Source organism: Etheostoma cragini, chromosome 9, assembly GCF_013103735.1.
Source record: "Etheostoma cragini isolate CJK2018 chromosome 9, CSU_Ecrag_1.0, whole genome shotgun sequence".
NCBI lineage: Eukaryota > Metazoa > Chordata > Actinopteri > Perciformes > Percidae > Etheostoma > Etheostoma cragini.
In genome coordinates this window covers 15,030,274-15,037,158 of record NC_048415.1, presented here as the reverse complement: position 1 = coordinate 15,037,158, position 6,885 = coordinate 15,030,274, and the positions used below count along the sequence as shown (strand labels likewise).

Below are 6,885 nucleotides of genomic sequence, written 5' to 3'. Positions count from 1 at the left end.
GTCCACTTTCATTTGTACAGCCATCCAGTCGAAAGGCCTGTAACCAAAAGCAAAGTAACGATAACATTACAAAAATGCTACCGCTTTGCAGTTTAGCTAACTATAATTAGCTGTAACAGCCAAGAGCTGCGCAGCAAATTGACAAGAAGTTTCATTTTAATCCTTGTCCCATGCAGTCAGAGATGTTGGCATTCTTCACATAAATTCAGATGTCCCTACCAACATTTATTTCATCATGTATCATGGGAATACTGTGGCTAGTTACTGGATATAGATGGAAGATTAGCTCGTTTGCTAATTAGCATCTTAACACGCGCAATAAGTCACGTGGTGGCATTAGAGGCCTAACGTTCCTACGTTTCCGTTATTTCAATCTGGGAGACACAACATTTACGCAGAACAATGAATAAAGAAACTGAATCTCACCACCTTTGTTTACAGCTAAAGTTCAAGAAATCGACCACATCATAATTAGAAGACATCATATTTACCAAGTGGACAGCGGAGGAATGAGGACTGGCAGAGGGTGCGGAGCGTATTTATAAGGGATGTCGCACTGGCTGATGGGAAAAGGTTTGACGGTTTTCCAAGGTTCAACGGTTAGCGCCTCTGTTGGCTATTCATGTATAGACAGTTCTTTCTGAGAGTCATGGAGAGGCTTGTGACAATGACTGTGATGGTCCGTGTACGTTTTGATACTATTTTCATTTCTCTGTTTGAAGATCAACATTAAAAGAAAGAAAGGTGGGCCTAAGTGACCCGGAAGTAATAGTAAACATAGCTTATAAAAATAAAAGCCAATCTTTTAGAACGGGCATAATATGCAGCACTAACGTTATACCAGAGTAACGTTAGAAAAAGAAAACAATCAATCAATAAATAGGCTGATATAAACCTAGAACGAAAGAAATATGTTAGCAACAGTAGTTTATTAGGTATTTAATATCTTGCCCATCCACGTAGACATCACCAGCCACTTTTAATGAGCGCATTGTGTGGTTGGATATAGTTGGAATATATAATTAAATTAATATTTAATGGGGTTAATTGCAACGTAATGGACCAAGGGCAGTTCCAACGATTTCAAAAACATACCAGCAGGGGTTGCACCATGCCTGCTTTGTGCTAGATACTGTCATATGGAGATAATGTAGAAATTAAGTTTTATTTTCTGTAATTTTGGAAAGCTAAACAGTTTTCTTTATTTTCATTATAACTGTTCTTTCACAAATCACGTTTCTTAGCCCTGTTGCTTAAAATGACCTCTTTCTCCTCATAATGTCTGATTGGCTGATTTCCAGGTGTGCCATTATACTGCGTGAACAGTTTTAAGAGTTGACTGTAACATTCACAAATTTATTTTATTAAATGTCTCACATATAGGCCACCGGTCCAGTGGGGTGTGTGTAATAGACAACAAGCAAGTGAACATATTCTAAACATTTTAATAAAATAAATGGATTCATTTATTATTTGCATAAAATAACAGATTAACAACAAAGGGAGCTTTAAACTAAACTTAACTATTCTGCAAGTGAACATAATGGGAAAAAAATTGAACAATTTAATAATTCCTTATTTGCCTAAAATAACATCACCAAGATGGTCAGCAACAGATGAACATAACTCAATTTAATCAGTGGTGCTGAGGAGGACAGTTTCAAGTTCCTGGGAATCCGCATCACAGAGAACCTGACATGGTCGTCTCACATCTCCACGCTGGTGAAGAAAGCTCAAGAATGACTGTATTTCTTGAGGAAGTATAAGAAGGCAAAATTCCAACGCCAAGTTCTTGTCAGCTTTTACAGAGGAGCAATAGAAAGCATCCTGACTGGAAACATCACAAACTGGCATGGGATGTGCACGGCCCAGGACCAGGATCAGGACCTGAAGGCTCTGCAGCAGGAGATTAAAACTGCTCAGAAGATCATTGTTACCCATCTCCCGAGCATCAGTGATATTGGTGAGGTGAGGTGCATACGCAGAGCTCAAAAGATACTAAGGGACAGTACTCACCCAGCCACAACCTGTTCAGCCTGCTGCCTTCTGGGAAGAGACATAGAAGTTCCTGCTGCCTCACCTCCAGACTGCAGAGCAGCTTTTCTCCCAAAGCTATCAGAATCTTAAACTCTAATTCATCCTCAGCACTGCTCCACTGATTACAGTTTATTTCTGTTTACCATTTTTATAATTGCTTCTACAGTACATTAATGTATATAGTCTGCTATGTAGCAGAAGGGCGTTACAAACTCAATTTATACTTTACACTATATAACCTGTTATGTTGTGACAAAATAAATTTACCCACCTACCTTAAAGAAGAATAAAATGAATGTTTTGGAAAGGCCAAGTCAAAAGTTCTGACCTTAAAATGATTGACATGTTGTTGAAGGATGAGGAATCAAGCAGCTCATGTGAGGAAACCCACCAACATCCGAGAGTTGAAGCTGTTCAGTACAGAGGAACGGGCAAAGATCCATCCAAGTCAATAAGCAGGACTGTTTAAAAGTCACTGGAAACGTTTTGTTGCAGTTATTGCTGATGTTCGAAAGAAAAAAGGTGTTTTTTCACGTTATTTCGTTTTGTGGTTCAAAGAAAAAAAAAAAACTATCAAAATGTACACAGACGCCGGGAAGTACGGGAGGGTTTAATGCGTTACTTGAAAAGTTAAATAAAAACATTTCTTGAAAATATTGTCTTTTTTTTTTTTAAGTAACAGTGTGCAATATTGGAAACGACATGCAAAAGCCCCCAATAGCCCTTAATATTGAACAGTTGAAAAGTGAGAATAGTGCAGAGTTGATAATCTGTTGGTGTCTGGCTAGATTTTTTTTTTTAAAATGTCGTGTATGTTCCGGACACACTCACACACTCCGCACTCTTTTTTGCTAAAAACACAGTGATTAGTGACGGTACTCTCCGACCAATCAGTAGTCTGCAGGTTTCCACGTCACCTTTTGGTATCACCTCAGCTCCTTTGGAACCTCGACTGAGGCGGTACTACAAAAAGTACCTGGTAGCAGGTCCCAGGGACTTTTTTTTGTACTGGAAAACCCGAAAAGGCGTGTAGAGTCGAGGCGAGTCGAGTAGATACCACGCAGTGAAAAACCGCCATGAAGACATCCATGGTGTCCACATGGTATTTTCATTTCCAAAAAAGAGGACACTTGGCTCGGCCTCAAAACTCAAATTCAGACAGGCTTCTCAGAGGAACATGCTTTATTATGCCTCAATGGTATAAAAATAACTTATGTAATAAAATATGAAACAACCTGTAACAAAATAGCACTTTTCAAATAAATAAATAAATAAAACAATGTTCTAAATACGACCTATGCTGTTTCAGCTTAAAAATCCAGCTTTAACTAAATATCTCTTAAAACCTTTTCAATGTAATAAGATAAGGTGTCCCAGTGTCCATGTGAGCTTTGAGATCTCCAGCACCTTTATTAGACACTGAAACATACGTGCTAGCTTTGCACACGGTGTACTCCGCCTCCCACTTGTCCCGAATACCGCCACAGTCAGACAAAATTTGCAATTGACAATACATTTCCGTAAAACGGCACATATTTGACCTCATAGTTGTTTTAAGCATACAAAAGTAGTGAATTTAGTGATGAAATAGCAGAAGAACAATGTATAGAATTTCTGAGATGTGCGTGACCTAGAACAGAAGACTAGCTGATCTCATGTCAGTGGTGTAGCCGTTGTAAATTTCGAGGCGTGACTAAGATAGAGACCTGAGCCAAATAAGGAGGAGCCACATAGTTGACGTCAACTATGTGGCTCGTTGAGATCTGCCCGTTTTCAGAGGCAGTTTCAAATTGTGAGATTTTTAGAGGCCAGGGGTGTCAATGGGATTTTGAGGTTGTATGTCTTATTTAACGACCAAACCGTTGTTATTCATGACAAGGTAAAATCGGTTTTGCACTCCATCACCTCTTTAAGTGTCTATGTGTATAAGCCTATGATATAAGCAGACCCAGACTTTTTTTTTTTGTCATAGTAGGTAGAGAGGGACATAACTATATTTGGAAGGATGCTTTTATCTAAAATGGAAAGCCATTCAAGAGTTATATCCTGCATTTTCATTGGAGATTTCAGACAAAATGGCTCAACTTATTAACAAAACAAATTTGAACTTTATCTTGATAAAAATATGTGATTATATTAGGAACGTGGATGGGACTAAGAGTGTTGAAGAGGTTGAACTAAATACTAATTGATTTTTTGGTCATGTACAAAAAAAGCTCCTTTTGGTTTACCATACCGGACACAAATTTCCAAAATTTGGGAGATATTGATTTTATAAGGAAATGTGATAATGATCTATGTAAACTGCCAACAAAGTTATCAGATGTTCACCAGCAAGTTCTCATCTATTGGATTTTGATTTAGAAACACAATATTACTTCTCAGGATAAAACTTCTCTCCAACAACAAGTACATCTTATCCAATGAAGTCATTGTTTCTAGGCACTTGGATGGAAAAAGGAATTTGGACTGTGTCTCAGTCAATGGATGGATCTGGTGAGATTTGAAACCACACCGAATTCTGTGACAAATGTAGTCTTCATTGTTCATTTAGAGAATACACTGAAGTGATTAAAGCCATTCCAATTCCCTTTCATACAATGGCATCAACTTTTGGTACATGCAAATGTTATGTCAGAGTTGAGGACTCTTTGTGTTGAAGGTGTCAGTTTGAACAGCCAACAGTTCAACAAGTTTGATAGGAATGTATAAAATATTTTCCCTTTCAAATAAAGAAAATATTCCGAGACCATAAGAGGCACGAAAGATTAGGAAATAATACTTATCCTATACTCTCCCACCAAAAGCCAAAGAAGTGACATTTAAAATATTAAATGATATTTATCTATCATATCACTTCCTACATGTAAAATTTAATTGGGAAAGTAGTCCAAGTCCTGTGTTTTCTGTAACAGCGATATTGAGACTGCATGACATTTTTTCTTTCAGTGTGAACCGATTAATAACCCGTGGCTGTCTTTTAAAAGAATTAAGAATTCTTGATAAATTACTTTGAACACTGTAATTTTTTTATTTTTATTTTTTCCATAGGTGCAACGTATTTAAAGGTGAAACCCCACAACAGTTGGAAAAATTAGCTTAAAGAGATTGATACTCTTATTTGTGGGACTTACATTCCCTACTTGTTAAAAAAGACCCATAGTATCTTTATTTTCCATGTTTTGTTGTATATATTGTCTTCACCACAAAGCAGTCAACACATTTTGATAAATGTACAAACACATTGTGCCTTGCATGTTTACATCACTGTTGTAGGCCTACAATAAATTAAAAAAGTATATAATAGCAGGAAAAGCACAGGTGTATTCAAAACTGCTTTCCGCGTAGAAGCCCTGGTATTATGCACAGTGACTCACTGGGACAGTTGCTGGAACTGACCCATTGTTTAAGTTAATTTCCGCTGTACATTGCCCATCAAAATTTCTGCGGTTTATATTAAAAAAAAAAAAAAAAAAAATTCCATTGAGTAGGAACTAATATCATGTATATTTTTTGTAATTGAATCAGAGACAAATTAAGCCTATGAGGAAGCCTGAGATGCTCACAAAGGCGGAATTTCTAAATTGGTCAAGTTTTCCCTATTGTAGCCTTCATATAAACACAACGGTCATGTAGTTTTTCCTCTCTGAATCTGACGTTTTTAGCAAAGATACTTGAGGCAATGCTAATCGGAAATAACAACAAAAATCTAGTAGTTTAATTGATCACGTTCTACCCTGCAGCCGACCACAACAGGCACTCAGAAATAGAAAGTTTACGGATGCTTCTATAGTAGTCTAGCATTGCCAGACATGGGGCCTGTTGCATGAAGACAGGATAAGGGATTAAGTCGGGATATCCAAGTCATCCTGGCTGAATAGAGTTTTGATTTGGTTGCACGAAACCATGTTGATCAAACCCAGCCAAGTAAACATGGCAATTTATTCTTTGCAGCTACTGGTCCAGAGCAGGCTACCACCTGCAAAATATAACAAAAATCAAGAAAAAATAAAATAAAAAAACAAAAAAACAAACCGCTTTATTTAATTATTTTCCGTTTTATTGCATAGCCATTTGATACATTAGAAAAGCAGAACTTAATATTTGGTACAGAAACCTTTGTTTGCAATTACAGAGATTATACATTTCCTGTAGTTCTTGAGCAGGTTTACACACTGCAGCGGGGATTTTTGCCCACTCCTCCATACAGACCTTAGGTTTCAGGGCTGTCACTGGGCAATACAGACTTCTAGCTCCCTCCAAAGATTTTCTATTGGGTTCAGGTCTGAGACTGGCTAGGTCACTCCAGGACCTTGAGCTGCTTCTTGCAGAGCTAATCCTTAGTTGCCCTGGCTGTGTGTACGGGTCATTGCCATGCTGGAAGGCTCAACCACAACTATAGACAGTTAATATTACTATACATATACACAAACACAGTATAAGGCCACAACCAATCTTCCATGCTCTTACTGAGGGAAGGAGGTGGTTGGCCAAGATCTCGCGATACAGGGCCCCATCCATCCTCCCCTCAATACAGTGCAGTCGCCCTGTCCCCTTTGCAGAAAAGCATCGCTTAATGATTTTCCACCTCCATGCTTCACGGTTGGGATGGTGTTCTTGGGGTTGTACTCATCCTTCTTCCTCCAAACACAGCGAGTGAAGTTTAGACCAAAAAGCTTTATTTTTGTCTCAGACCACATGACTTCCTATTCCTCCTTTGGATCATCCAGATGGTCATTGGCAAACTGCTGCATTCTAAGGGGAACAGAAATATATCACATTAAAATGGAGGGGAGAAGAGTAACAGACAAATGGTGTACTAACCACAACCTCAGAAATAAATGGAAC

General features: G+C 38.1%; 1 long non-coding RNA gene and 1 other non-coding gene across 5 annotated transcripts in view; both read right to left on the bottom strand.

Annotated features, from left to right (window-relative positions):
* The window catches only part of LOC117951126, an 8,943-nt gene that overhangs the window by 1,274 nt on the left and 784 nt on the right, over positions 1 to 6,885 (bottom strand). The window contains exon 1 of one of the 4 annotated variants that reach the window (XR_004658064.1): positions 492 to 529. The exons of 2 other annotated variants lie outside the window; for them this stretch is intronic. This is a non-coding gene — a long non-coding RNA (uncharacterized LOC117951126). Of the gene's footprint in view, positions 1 to 491; positions 530 to 6,885 lie in introns of those variants that run through there. One more of the 4 variants, XR_004658063.1, reaches the window with a different exon arrangement.
* LOC117951145 lies at positions 168 to 247 on the bottom strand. Its single transcript, XR_004658071.1, has one exon. It is a non-coding gene; the product is annotated as a small nucleolar RNA SNORD74 (small nucleolar RNA).